The 15515-nt window shown below is 39.3% G+C and overlaps 2 long non-coding RNA genes across 3 annotated transcripts; both read left to right on the forward strand.

The window, feature by feature from the left end:
• The first annotated feature begins 7254 nt into the window (after positions 1-7254).
• Positions 7255-12367, forward strand: LOC145454623 (uncharacterized). 2 transcript variants are annotated; one of them, XR_013920184.1, is made up of 4 exons: positions 8500-9054; positions 9285-9435; positions 11090-11268; positions 12167-12367. It is a non-coding gene; the product is annotated as an uncharacterized LOC145454623 (long non-coding RNA). The 2 variants fall into 2 exon arrangements; XR_013920185.1 differs by lacking the exons at positions 11090-11268; positions 12167-12367 and having other exon boundaries at positions 7255-9054; positions 9285-9546.
• Positions 12368-12977: 610 nt separating this feature from the next.
• Positions 12978-15515, forward strand: LOC145454648 (uncharacterized). The gene is made up of 3 exons (XR_013920193.1): positions 12978-13753; positions 14085-14192; positions 14224-15515. It is a non-coding gene; the product is annotated as an uncharacterized LOC145454648 (long non-coding RNA).

A 15515-nucleotide genomic window follows, 5' to 3' on the forward strand; every position in this document is an offset into this window, starting at 1 on the left:
GGGTGGCCCGGGGGCATTTGTATTGTGGGGCTCCGATTGGAAGAACAGGACCGGTGTTTTTCAAGGTATTTTGGGGGACCGAAACGAGCCACTACAGTGAAAAGTAATTGTTGTTTCTCACTATGTCTTGTCGATAATACGAATATAGCCTACGATCAATAGTTCACCTCCGGAAATGAGAGTATATGGACTGTGGAGGTACAGCTAAAACCTGAATCAAAAAGGGTATTCACAAAAGAAGTGCACCTTCGATACTCGTCAATGTTTATTTCTGATTCACGGAGCATAATGATCAGTTTTTACATGTGGAAACATAACAAGCAGGAGCCAACAAGCACACTTTGTTTGATTGTGCAGAAAAGTTGTTTGACAGGCTGTTTGGTCTCTGTCACAACCATTTAAGCTGTGCCTTGTCGACGAGCATGTCCACATTCAAGTTGAAATACAAGCAATTACTACTAAATGAATACTAGTCCATCCTCAAGATTACCGGACCAAGACTGACCTATCGATCTCGCCTTCCATGACATGCCACCCCAGTTTTGTCGCTTGTTTTTTTTTCATACTATCTACTTTACTTTTCATTCAGTGTGCATGCCTCCTCTTTACATCGCCTAGGCCAAGGTGGCTGTCTGATTCCATAGACTACTCCAAGTCGCTTCGACACCTTCCTATCTTTTCATTGTATCGCATTTTGTGGTGTATTGAGCTAATAAACCAATGATGATGATTGTATGTAGTTTAAATGCATAGGTTTGTACCGCATCTTAGAGATTAATGCAATAAAATCCGGCGATTTTTGGTATTTAAATAAAACAATCGCGGTCTCTTGAAACTACTTAGCGGTCATCCAAACCAAACCTTACAAAAAACTGGACAGGACTATTCGTCACGCTCATCCAGAGTAGGGTTACCATAGAGGATTTGTCCTTTGTTTTTACTTTTTCGAAAGTATCTCAGAGGACGCCGAAATGTCCTCTTTTTTGAGATTTTGTCCTCTTCTTTGAGATTTTGGTTCAACAAAAGTGTGAATTTTAGGAACATAGTCGGAGAAACGACCCTTTTTTTAGTCAACCAATCACAAAGTCGGGAAAAATCTACCCTTTTTTCGGATTCTACTCCAGTATTGTAAGTATGAAAATTTTGAAAAAAGTGTCCTCTTTTCAGATTTCCAAAATCTGGTGACCCTAATCCAGAGTGGGTATTGACGATGGACACATACCTAAAGTTTCGGCCTGCGCCTTTCTGTAGTAGCACACTTCGTGGAGTCGCGCATGTTGGCCTGAACTGGATATGTCTTTTGGTATGTCGCAGTGTTGGGATCAAGGCACTGCCTTCGAGTCACGAGTCATTTCGAGTCATTGCACATTTTGACTCGAGTCAAGTCAATCTATTTTCGAAGGTGACTCGAGTCAAGTCAAGTCACTCGATTTTTGGAGGTGACTCGAGTCAAGTCGAGTCAAGTCAAGTCAAGTCACGATTCAAGGCAAGTTGGCTTTTCGAAGTATGAGGCATGATTATGTCATTGCATTTTGCTGGCTGTCTGAAATACAGATTGAGTGGTTATTGATTCTGAACCAATGAACGAATATAGAGTTAAATATACACGCAAGAAGGCACTGTTTCGCTCACATATACGTAGAACTGCTAAACTACGTAAGTAATTGCATACCCTCAGTTTACAGTTACCAGCCAAAATAGAGAATAGAGAAACGAATTGATAAGCTGCAATATACATTCGAGCCTGCGCCAATGGTTGATGATTATATAAACTGTATTCGAATTCAATTTCAATAAACCAAGAGGTTTGGTTAAGGTAAAAACAGAAAACAGAAATATACATTTTACTATTAAATTACTTCACTAGATTACGACATCGTAAGCTATAAGCTTCGATCACTTCGTTTGCGTTCAATTTATTTAGGAAAGAACAATGAAGGCACAGTAAAACGCATGATCATTGAATGATTAGTCGCTCTCACGGGTTACGCGGCCGTTTCGCGAGCAATCCGACCATATGCGAGATACAATGATTTTTATCGACACCGATTACTTGATGACTTGAAATTGACTCGTGAATTTTGCTTCGACTCACGAGTCAATCCACATTTTTGATACGCCGAGTCAAGTCAAGTCAAGTCATTTTAGCAAAGTGACTCGAGTCAAGTCAAGTCATACGAAAAAGGTGACTCGAGTCTGACTCGAGTCAAGTCATGACTCGAGTCATCCCAACACTGGTATGTCGTGGCGCGGTAATGACCAGCACCGAAATGCCTATTCATATAAATTTGGCAGGCATTTTTCTTGGGGGGGAGACGTATGCATTTCAAAACCAATCGATCCAGAGACATTAAATTGCGAAGCTCGAAGAAAATTTTCAAGTTAATTAAATTTCTTGAAAATACTCTATAATTGTTGTTTATTTACGAAATACGTTTTAGTCCGCTTCGAGCTCGCTTCGACCACTCGAGTTTGGGATGCGGAAGTTACGGACCTGGCAAGAATGCAAATCGGTGGGTGCGATAAATCGTCCCCTGATAGCTGATCAATGGGGAGGGGACATTGTGACGTACCAAGCAAATGACATATCATGTGTAAAGAAAGTTGTTATATCATTAGGCCTTATCATCGCAATCCTTATATTGTCTTATAAAACAGTGGTTCTTAACATTTTTTTTCGTCAACGCCCCCATTCAAAAATTGCCTGAGTCTGGCGCCCCCCAATTTTAGGGACTGTAGTAAAAGCAATGGGTAAGTGGTCGAAGTCCGGTTTCGCGTTGGGACTTCACTATTAGACCACTCGACTAATTTATTACGGGCTCAAAGCATTTGGTTCCAGGTCGATGTACACATCCCGATTTCTACTCTGCGATTGGTAATACGAGGAAGTTAATTGTATTGTTTTTTTACGACTTTGTGTGACTATAGTAAATCAACTGAGAATGTGGTAGAGATTTTCTCACATTAAATTTATTCCTGCACCAAGCTCTTAACTTTAACATGAATGGGGGTAACAACACTAAGCAGTAGGCCATCATCCTTTATGATACGATGAAGAAATATTCTGACGATTTAATTTTGAAGCTCTCAAGTACAATCATATTTAGTTACTTAATTTGGCCAAAAAGCTTCAAAACATCTTCAATGTTCGAAGGGCATCACTCTCAAAAGTTGTACAGTAGCCAACAGTGCCTTTTCAATTTCGACACGCAGTGCGCTGCAGGATAAAATACCTAGTTTAAAACATTTTGAGGAAAATAACCTGAGCTATCAGTTAAGTATCAGCTTATTCATATGTTCATCATTTCAAAACAGCACACAACTGTGATACAATCAACAGATAGGAAGTCGTCGAAACGACTTGGAGTAGCTAGCGTGACGGGAGTGTTATAACGGGGAATTGGTAATCCAAAAAAACGCCAAATTCATTTTACATGAATTAAAATAAACCAGTGCATTCATGGAAACATGGTCGGTGGATATTTCGCAATGCGCAACGAAAACACGTTGTGATTTGACAGATTTTGACGAATGTTTGTATGCAATGAGAATATATATATATAACTATTGCTCTACTATATAATCATAGGTCCCTAGACTACACCATCTACTGAGAGGCCGCTTTTCGTCAACGCCCCCATACCTCTCCCCAGAGCCCAGCGCCCCCCATTTCGCCCCCTTAGCGTTTCCGCCCCCTTCAAAATCCAAATCGCCCCCTGGGGGCGCTGGAAGCGAGGTTAAGAACCACTGTCGTAGAATATATCTTCCAAGATTAGTTCTAAGAAGCAAAATTGCTATAATCGTGAGTAATCGTGATTACATTTCCAATATAATCGTAATCGTAATCGACTACTTCCTGATTTTGCTGTAATCGTGATCGTAAACGCGTGATTCAAAAGTAATCGTAATCGCAATCGATTACATTCATAAAGTAATCACCCTATGTCTGGGTCAGAGTTGGATCAACTGTAATTTGTAATTGAGCTGAATGTAATTCATTACATTTTTTCATGTAATTGTAATTGTAATTGTAATTTGAGCATTTCTATTTTGTATAATTGTAATTGTAATTGAGTTTGATAAAAAATTCGGTCAATTACAATTTCAATTACATTGTTATGGAAACCTGTCAATCACAACATAAAATAATCAATCAATCATTTATTCGTCACACCAGTGAAAATCCGGTACGGACCAGGATGACAACGAGGGGCCGCAACCCGCAAGGCCTTTTGGCCTTAGTACACAGTCGCCACCTGTAATAGTTAGCCTATTTACATCGGTGTTCTATGGCGTGTCGCGTTATAACTAGATAATTCAGCCATGCTAAACTGTTTCCCATACTTCAGTAGCAACAGAAAACTTTGTGAATTACAAGGCTAAACTAGTAGTTCTCAAACTGGGGGACGTGTACCCAATGGGCGGCGTGAAAACATCTGAAGGGGGGCGCGAAGCTCCGGTAAACTGAAATGTTTTCTGCACTTGGCGCAATTCACCTCCATTTCATAGTTACTGCCAGGGATATCTAGATATCCCTGGTTACTGCTCTGTGTATAGTCCGAATTTCATATTGGAGAATTCTCTCATCAACAGTCATAACCTTCCATACCATCAAACTATCTGTAAGGATTGCAAACATTCTGGTTTCATTGTGTGATATGACGATAAGGGGGCACGAAATAGTTCACTGTCATAAACAGGGGCGTGTCTAAAAAAGTTAAAGAACCAGTGTGCTAAACTAAATCTTAATATTTCAAAAATGGATGAACGGCAAATAAACTTTTCTGAAACCTGTGCTGAACCATTTCCTACGCCACGGTCAGAGTTTTTTTAAATTTCTGACCAGTATCGAGGTTTGCTGCAATTGCAAAAAGAAATTCAAGTTTTCAACCAAGGCTTTATCAAACTTGATCACGCATTTGTAGAGATGTTATCGCAATCTTACTTCCAATCTTGGCAAAATTTACTGGGGCCAGAAACTTTTTGCACCCTAATGTTCATCAAATGCAATCTAACAGTTTCCGAGCAAGTGAAAATGTAAATGCGAACCAAAATGTTGTAATTCGTAGTTATCAGGATGTTCTTTTCTTATGCATCTATTTTAATTTTACACACCTTATCGGTATCATCCTTATCGCTGACGCCCTACCAATTACATTTCATTATCCTCACTCAGCTCTGAGTAGCCTAATCGTTTGCATTTCATTAACTGTCAAGAAGCCTATTCACTGTTAGTCGCTCAAACTATTGGTTGTTAACAGTCGCTTGAAACATTTTTCTGTGTTTGTAGTTTTCAGTAGTCATGATTAGGAATAGTTCGAGTTTTTTTTTAATTAAAGGGTATTCTACGCATCATGAATGAAACATAGCTTGAGATTGTTGCTAATTACGTCGCTACGGTTGTCGAAGAACACCACCTCTCTACCGAGTCAATTACATGTTAAACAGGCTGCAACACCAATGGATGTGGGTTCGGGTCCGACCGAGGTCGACTTCAAAACTCCGATACCTAAGTGTTGGAGGTTTACCTAGGCTCCTCCTCGCCACCTCATCCGCGTCAGTGGTGTCTTACAAAAGCCTAAAGGTGGGCCGTGCTACAAGTCGGCAGTTACGGAAAATAAGAAGAATATCGGCTTGGTGTAAAAGGTCATAGTAGCCGAACACCATATGTACAATACTAACAACAACAACAACAACATGTTAAACAGTAATTGTGATTGTAATTGTAATAATTACATGTTTAACGGTAATTGTAATTGTAATTGTATTTTATATTTTTAGCATTGAGTAATTATAATTGTAATGTAATTGAAACATGCAAGGAAGTAATTGTAATTGTAATTGAACTGAATTATTGTAATTGATCCAACTCTGGTCTGGGTATGAGCCCGTCTAATCGTAAGAAGACTATAGGTGTTTGGCATTTTTGGCAAATTGAGAAAAAACAACTACCATCCAGAAATTCATGGTGACCCACCAGAAATAGCCTCGCAACCCACCGGTTGGGACCCAGCAAACACAAAACCGTAAAAAGGATCATCCGGGATCATCTCGATTAGGTTCTGATTTTCTAAGTGTCGAGGGAATGTCTAAAATACGTAGTAGGATGGTCTTGTGGTTATATTCAATCAGAATAAATTCATACTCGGTGTTGTTCCATTTCATGCATTAGGCTTCGTTATATCCGGAAGTTAACCTAATAATGCAAATTTTCTATCTCTCGCTGGTATGACTAAAATACGTAGAAAGGATGACTTTGTCGGTACATTCAATCACGATGAATACCCATCCGGTTTTGTTCGATCTCATGCAGTAGCTTCGTTCTATCCATTAGAAAACAATGTTCTCCTTTCGTTTTATTGCGTGAGGATGTCACCGGTGTTGTATATTCGTGTTGTTGCTCTAAGGTCGAACAGTTTTGTTTTCTTCTGATATATATGATCTTCCAAATATATATATTCGCTCTTTCGGTAATCTCGCATGTTCAACGAGTATGGCTAATAGTTTTATTCAGAGAATAACTAAATAAGTGAGATGTTGTACGTTTAGGAATATGATTATCGATGCGTGACTTCTAGAATATTTCGGCGATTCAAATTTTACGTCATCGCGCCGGACAAAGATTTGACGCGCAACAGGTCGCAGCCAGGCATAGTTCGCTCTTTCTGTATGGTAAATGCCGTAAATATATAGGAATTGTGACTCACTGAGGTAGCGGGTTAATGGTATATACGCAGTAGCATATAGCTTATGGGGTATTTCGAATTGCCTGTAGTATATGACGCCTAGAGCTGTTTGACTTTCTGCAAAACAGGTGTAGACAACTATAGAAAAGTTTCAGCTTTTCCAGGCTAGAATTAGAGCTAAACCGTTTTTCCGAATTAGATTACAATTATATTACTGGCATTTCGCTCTAATTTAGTGAAATTAGACCACTATAATTATCTAGTTGTCCAAGTCGCTTCAAACATCTGAATTACCGGTACCTATACCTACGGTATATCATAGGCTAATATATTTATGCTTGAATTTTCTAGGTATATAAGTCATATAGATACATACCTGCAGAACACTGATTCGTGATTTTATAAAAGTTGGTGCAAGAATGGACATTTTCAACTTGATGTTGATTAATGGAGCAAAATTTGATATTTGAGTGCAATTATACCTCGAATCTATTGACAAGATTATTAATCGTTGAAACCAAACACAGCTTGTTTATGTTGGCCCAGAGAATTGGGCTAGCCAGATAGAATATGGTCACAGTAAGATAATATTTTGGGCTAATTTACATGAACTTTCCAACATTTGATTTGATATGTCCGCTAAAACAGTTGTTATTCTGCTTTCGAATAAGACCTAAATTGCTGATTTCAATGGTAACTGTGTTTGTCAAAGGCTGTAAAGGTAATTTCTTTTCCATGTTAGATGTTTGTTTGTTTGTTTGTGGTGTTCATGGTGGTGGTTCGACTACACTGGTCATTTTACACCAGGCCGGTTCTTATTATTAATATTCCGTATCTGCCCGATTACCAGTGAACTCGGCACTTAGTGAATTCGGCCGCACAAACTCGGCACTTGGTGAATTCGGCCGTGGTAGATCTGGTAGCGGTACCGGTCGCCATGATTGGTTACTGGAATGTTTGCCGGTGAACTTGGCACTTTGAATGGTTGTCAATGTTGTACGGGGGTCAGGGCATGCGTAGATCACACAGTCACGGCATGATTAGATCACAGATTGCGTAATCGCGGGAAATAACGCGACGCTCTTCACTTGGTGAACTCGGCCCTTGGAGGAATTGGCACTGGAACACCTTCGCATTAGAAATGCATTTATTATGAATGAACAGTATCAAAAAGGAAATTTAAACGTGTCGTGGCTCGCGGTAGATCTCGTAATCTTGGGATCCTTCAACCCTGTTATTGAGACACCCTAACCCCAGAATGGAATCGTCTCTCCAAAGGCAAAAAATAATTTATTTTGACGTGATCATGCAAAACATTTGTTGATGAGGAACACTGGCTTGTCGTGATCGATAAACGAAGAAGCGCCGCTTGATCTTCCACATTTTCGATCTCACATACAACACCAAGATCCATCTTCTCAAAACTTACACGACACAGGCCCGTCACTCACGCCATCGATTCCAAGCAGACCGCGCGTGGTCGGTATATGAGCGCTGCGTTATTTCCCGCGGCTACGCAATCCATGATCTAATCACGCAGTGACTGCGTGATCTACGGATGCCCTGACCTCCTTACAAGATTGACGAATCACTTGATAATACTATTATTAGTTTAATAATTCATATTAATAGCTGTTAATACACTTCATTACAAAATTTCCCGATGGCCGAATTCACTAAGTGCCGAGTTCATCGGCAACCATCTGCCCACTTATAGCACGGCCCACTCCTAGGCTTTTTAAGACATGGCTATGCGGATCAGATGGCGACGAGGAGCCTAGATCAACGGCCAACACTTCGGTAGGAATTATGGAGTCTACGGTCAGGCTCGAACCCGCAATTCATTGGTGTTTAGCTATAATGGAGGGTACCACTACGTCATCATCATTGGTTTTATTAGCAATTTTATCAGTTCAATACACCACAAAAAATGCATTACAATGAAAAGACAGGAAGATGTCGAAGCGACAAGGAGTAGTCTATGGAATCTGACACCCACCTTGGCCTAGGCGATGTAAAGAGGAGGCATGCACACTGAATGAAAGTAAAGAGGATAGTATAGAAAAAGAAAGCGACAATAAATAGGGCGGCATGTCATGGGAAGCGAGATCGATAGGTCAGTCGTGGTCCGGTAATCTTGAGGATGGACTGTATCCTCGCCATACCTTGTAAAATGGGACCGTAGCATTTGGCATTTCGTGTGGCAATTGACTTTTGTGTGGAAAATTGTGTTCGTTTTAGAACTTATCCGAAACTTTTATTCCGCCATAGATTGTATATGATAAAACGAAGCCACTCACCACAAAGGAGGATTTAAAGAAGTTTGATGACATATTGAATGAAAGCAAAAGCCTTTGCAAGAGATGTGGTATGTTGAATCTGTTTTGTTACTTTCAAATGCTTGCCGATAGCAGACGGTATATATAAACGTAAAATGTGGAAGCTATCAAGGTGTTATGTTTATTATTTTTAGAAATTCAGTCAGTCATCGTATTGCTTGGATTATATTTAGGCTTATTTTAGCATCTTTGAGATGGAACTCTGAACGTGGACTGTCATGAACAGTCAACTAATTCTGTTCCTATATTGACATATCAGACATTTGCACTCGTACCGTTGGCGGCGACAATATTGGTCAGTCAGCAAAAAGCATCATGAAGAAGGTTGCCAGTCTGGTGAAATTATAGCAGAGTCGGAAGGAATAGGAAATACGCTTTCATCAACCTCCATTTGAACAAGATCACATATAGTAAGAGACATTCATGATATGCTGCAAATGTCACTGTGTTCTTTGTCTAGTCACCCCACTCATGTAACTATTGAGGCTTCATGCCAGGGTTGTAACCAAGTCACAAGGCTCCGAGTCGCAAGTCAATCTCACTTTTATAGTTTTGACTCGAGTCATTTTCAATTCACCACCGAGTCAAGTCCGAGTCCAAGTCAGCGAGCAGAGGGCTGAGTCCGAGTTATGGTATTATGACTCGATCCAGAGTCATTGTGTTAGCTGCTCAGTTTCCAATTTAAGTCTTGTTAAACCAAATTTTTATATATTTCTTGTGATATCGAGTGGGTCGCATTTATAATATACGAATTTTCCTTACTTTTAGCAGTTTCTGGCCGCATTTTCAAATACCAGTATCAATAGACGAAATCCCAATAGCGATTTGCTGTACTATTCTTTGAAATAATAATGAAATGTCGGTCTTGGCCGTCTGAGTCTCAAGTCATGAGCAATGAGTCGAGTCATTTCAGTACTTTGAGAAGATGACCTGAGTCAAGTCGAGTCAACAGAAAATCCTGACTCGAGAATTACAACCCTGCTTTATGCAATGAGCATTTACTTTGAAGATAAATAGTTATTAAATAACTGGTTGGTGGTACAAAATTTTAATACTGCTTTCAAAAGTACCTTCATCATAAACGTTATTAAAACCCGAAGAACTTTTCGCGTGCCTATTAAAGAGCTACCGGCACGATAAAGGAAGCAAAACAGAGTTGAATTGAAAACCAGATGGAGAATTATGACGCATTATTAATGTCGAATTTAGAAATAACATCAATGGAGCCAGAACACAGCAACAATGCAGTGCATAACAACGGTTGCGTAAAACAGTATGACAGCGTGACACAATTCTTTAATTATTTATTATAGTGCTGCCCACCGTAAATACTATTTTATTAAAATCCGAATTTTTCGATGGCAATAACTCCGCTTCCACTTGTTTGAATCGAACCAAATTTGATGAACATCGTTTCTATACATAACCTAACACTTTCATGGGGTGAACAGAAAATTTTCAAATTTTTTCTATTTATTTTTATATAATAAATAGAAACTTTCTTGTCCTGTAGCAATGCGGCTACTGGTTATAATTGAACCAAATTTGGTGTGTAGGCTTGAATTAGGTAACCTAACAATTTTATCAAGTAGCAAGAACGATTTGAGAAAAAAAAGTCATTTTTTAAGAGCCCTAATGTCCATGTCAGAGAAACGTTTTAGGGTAGGCCTACTCACATGTCTCGCAGCGTTCTTTACATAATTGTCAATTGCGGTACAAACTGTTCGCTTGTATTGGTTAAGCCATCCAACTTCGAATTGTAAAATGTTGGGAGTCTTGATATCAAATTTTTGAAAGGTGCACTTTGAGAAGATTTCTGAATCTGTCAAATTATAAAAAAAAAATTTAGCAAATTCTTGAGATTTTTCATCCATTTGGGACTCGATCAACGTAAAAGAATTAGTAATTATTTTATACAATATATTGTATTTGTAGTTGAAGTATAGTAATAATTCTTATGGTTACCGCACTTGTAACGATTCACGGCCATAACTGGAATAATTAGAATGATGTAACTTTCAAATTGTCATGCATTTTGCAACAACATTGTTCTCAATTTTTAAGGTGCTGACCATTGGAGGAAGAATCACCCTTAAGCCGGGAATTCACGATCCGTAAACGCGGCCGACTGTTTCTCTCCTCACGAGGAAGGAAGAGAAAAGGGAGCAGAAATAGCAAGAGTGTGACAAGTCGCGTCCATTCGCTTTAATGCGTATTTCCATCCGCGAAGCACGAAGTAGTAGGTGGGAAAACTAATGAGCGTTTGGTTAGCGCTTTATAAGGTTGTTAGCGCTGTATTTGCTAAATGTTGCGGTGAAATAGGGGTGGTGTCATTTGGTATCAATATTGACTATTAAAAGACCATTTGTTAGTGGTCATGGATTTGTTCGGCCAGTATGCAGTAATTTCTGATGGTCACTTCCCGGGCTTCTGTTCTCTAACCCCTCATGATTGTTATTCTGCTTCTAGTAAGACTGTCGATTCTAATGTTTTATCGTATCATTTGTCGGAGGTTTCGCTCGCTTTTTTTACAACGCTTTGCTCTGCTAGGTCAATTACTGGCTGAGTATCACTACAGCCTAAGAAACTGCACTAATTCTCATTTTAATGTCTTGCTGGTTATCTTGCTGTCAATTCTAATAATTTGTTAATGTCTATACCAGTGCCGCCACTCAAATGTTTTGTTCTCTGTACACAATATTGTTAGGTCTTCAGCTTTCCAGGCAGAGTATCATTCCACTTTCTAGACTTGAGCATATATCTCTCCAACTAGCTGCCAAATAACTGATTCATTTGGATTGTTGAATTGATCATTTTTGACAGAATGTGAAGAAATTTTAGTCAAGAATTCTTTTTGTGTTAGTGGCTGTTTTCAAAGATTGCTGAAGTAGTCATCGTTGATCTTGATAATCAGGTAGAAGTGGCGATTGAAGTCAGTTCTCTAGTCATATAATAATAAAAAATATAATAATAAAAACTTGAAAACTTGAGTGGAAATAGTCCAGAATCAAATCCAATCAAATCCACTTTAGTAAGTATGGGTGAAAAAAATGTAGGAGTCATTCGTTACTCGCTACCTCTGCCATTTTCGCAGTACGAATGTCTTAGCTAATAATCGTCATTTTCATTTTATTTCTACAGGGTGTTGAAAAGAAAACGCCAGAGGGATTATCATCATCAGACGATGAAACCTTCTGATTACTGACTGTTCTCATAGTTTCATTCATTACTACTTGGCCCTACAAGTAATTTCGTTCGTTTCATTTTTTACACCGGCATTATTTACTTGCCAATTCGTTTTGAATTAAATTACCGCAAATGTGATTAATATGTAGTAGATAATGTGGTGTGTGTGTGTGTACGCAGCCGTGATCAGGTTATGCCCAGTGGTAGAAAACAGGTTATTATATCAGGATATTCTTTTAATGTAGGATCTACATTCTACTCGCCATGTTTAAAGGCTGTAGCATCTGCATAATATTTACATTATTGAAGGACATGGAAAAGACATTGAATTGAGTCGACACAAAATCCCCCTTTCTACGACCTGCCGAGATCTAATATCTACTATATCAGGCTCGGCTTTCTACATGTTTGGTCTGTACTGTGTTTACTGGGGAAGCACTGGTCCAAGCCAAACAACTACAATATGTGCTTTGACTTCGGAGCGAAGCTAGGCCATGTTCGAATTTTAAATGTTGCAGTACTAATACTTTTTTTTATTGTTGCTTAGATATCTTTTCATGTTACTTTTAATTCAGTGTACATGTACACTGTGTATGCTTTCTATTCACCTATTCCATTCAAAGGTATGTGTGTGATTGAAATACTGCCACAAGTCGCTTATTAGGGTGGTTCAAAAATAACTTTTTTGGTCAAATCTTGCGGGCTACTCGATTAAATCGTCAGGTTGCCTGAAAAAACGATGTAAACCAAATTTCAATCAATTCCAACCGATAATCGCCGATTTCGTAGAGTTTAAAAAAAGTCAAAACTATCCCTATGATATAGTGCAACTGAAATAGCAACGGTACCGACGGCAATCATGTATATGACGGTGCCAGCGAAGCCAATGAGGTAACTGAAACATTATTCATATAATGTAGCTTTCTATATCATATTTATGAGACATTCTTAGTCTTGACATGAGTAATAAAATATATATCACACCATTCTGAGTATCATACTGTGAAAACATGTCACATAACTCACTAAAACATGAGCGTGTCAATGTTGCCGCAACGGTGATACCTCGAGCCGTCGCCACTTCAGGAGTACTTTGGAGAAACCATAACAAATGACGCTTCAGGCGTGGCTGGTATACGCTGAATTGATTTAGTAGTGTAGGGAGTAGAAACCAGTGCCTATTTCCTCTTGTTTTAATTTTATTACAGAATTGAATTAGAAAGCCTGTGGAATATATGGAGCGTCGATCCAACGATGTTCACGTGCCTCTTATAGGGAAGGCAAGAATTGAAACATTTTCTTCTGTGAGACTCCCTTCTACTCATGAAGTGATGCAAAGATATGTATTTCACTTGAAAGTACAGCGGCTGACTAAATATCAGGTGGCAATACGTATCTGGAAAGAGCTGAAAGCTATCTGGAGCAGTCTTCTTGAAACCACAACACCGGGATTACCATGTTGTAAAAGTAGGAAGTCAGTAACATACAAAGTGAATCAGCTGTGGAGAAGATATTGTAGAATTATGCGTAAAACCCGTCCCGGTGAACACGTATCCCAAAGGACGATTGATGAAGAGAAAGATTTTAAAATTCTATTGACCAATTTGTTTGACATTTCGACAGCAGGTGTAATGAAGCGATTAAATGAAGACGATTGTATATTTTTGGAACGTCAGCGTCGACCACGTGAATACGCATTTGACGTTAAAGATCCTGGTCTATGTAACTGACGAAGCTCTAAACATAAAATGAAGAAGGCTGGAGCAGAGCCGAGCTATGGGAAGAATCACCTTCGACCTCGTCAAAACACATCTAACACTAGAAAACGACAAAGCCATAACCACGAGTCAGATGAAGCTGGATCGAAGCGCAGTAAAATATCCCGTGAAGAGACATCGCCATAATTGCAAGTGCTGCAGGTGAGATGAAGCTTCTTGGAACAACCGATTTAGAATCCGGAACAGGACTTAATCAATCTGAGGCTATACTGGAAATGCTGAAATCAATCTGAGGCTATACTGGAAATGCTGAATGACTGGGGAATTAAAGATGATTGCTTGGCGATGTGTTTCGATACTACATCATCAAACACTGGAAGATTCAAAGGCGCGTGTATTTTGCTAGAAGCATTGCTGGAACGCCCACTCCTCTGGACTGCATGCAGTCATCATGTTTATGAGGCCCTAAGGTTGATGTCTTTGACAATTTGAGCAAATCATGGGATACTTTGAATCGAGAGGGTAAAACCAATCACCTGAGAGTAGGAGAAAATGTGACGGAGCGTGGTGATGTCTTGTTGGCAAGAGCCAAATTGGATGAGATCAATTGTAGTGACTATGGCCCCCGAGACGACTACAAAGAGTTGCTTGCTCTTTCCATTTACTATCTTGACGAAGCGGCATTTTCTAATTTCAAGTTCCGGAGACCAGGACCGCACCACAGAGCAAGATGGATGTCTTCGGCAATTTATACTTTGAAGATGCTGCTCCTTCAAGACCAGCTAGGACTTGATGACGGCACGCTCATGCTGTTGAAGATGTTTGGTGATTTTATAGCGTGTTTTTATGCTTCCTATTGGCTGCAAGCTCCTCTCGCATCGGAGGCTGCATACAATGATTTAAATTTTTACAAAAAAATGCTTGAATTTTCAGTTACCTCTGACCCATTGAGTTCCATTTCAGACTGTGTAATCGCTGCATTCAAAAACCACTTGTGGTACTTATCGGAGGAGCTCATTCCCTTTGCCTTATGTTCGAAAAATTTAAATGCTAATGAAAAAGCATTGCTCGCTGGACGAATCTATGATTCATATGAGAGGTGTATCGATATATCAATGCCACCCCAGAAACCTGCTTTTCCATCTGTTTCTGGTGATACTAAATTTCACCATCTGGTGGGTGACAGATCGGCCATTCTGTTTAAACAACTTAAATTCAGTTTGGAGGACATGAAATTTATGAAACATCCCTCGTCGAGTTGGCTGGGATTTCCAAAATACAAGTACCTTGAAAACGTAGTGTCACAGTTACGCATTGTTAATGATCCTGCTGAAAGAGCTATTAGCCTCCTTCAGGATTATAAGGAAATCCTCACACATGACTCCTATCAAAGGAACATCATAATGCAGTGTGTTGAGAACAGCCGCAAGGTGCAACCCGATTTTAGGAAGTCTTCTTTAGCACAGGAATAATGTGTCCGGTTTGAATCCGTCAGCTTTTTACAATTGAGGTTATCTTTAGACTCTGTACTAGTATTGTTCGTTTTGTGTTGCTGTTGTTGTTGTGTTTAATAAAAATTCTTTTTT

This window comes from Botryllus schlosseri, chromosome 13, assembly GCF_051294905.1.
Source record: "Botryllus schlosseri isolate E-star chromosome 13, Bs_hap1, whole genome shotgun sequence".
NCBI lineage: Eukaryota > Metazoa > Chordata > Ascidiacea > Stolidobranchia > Styelidae > Botryllus > Botryllus schlosseri.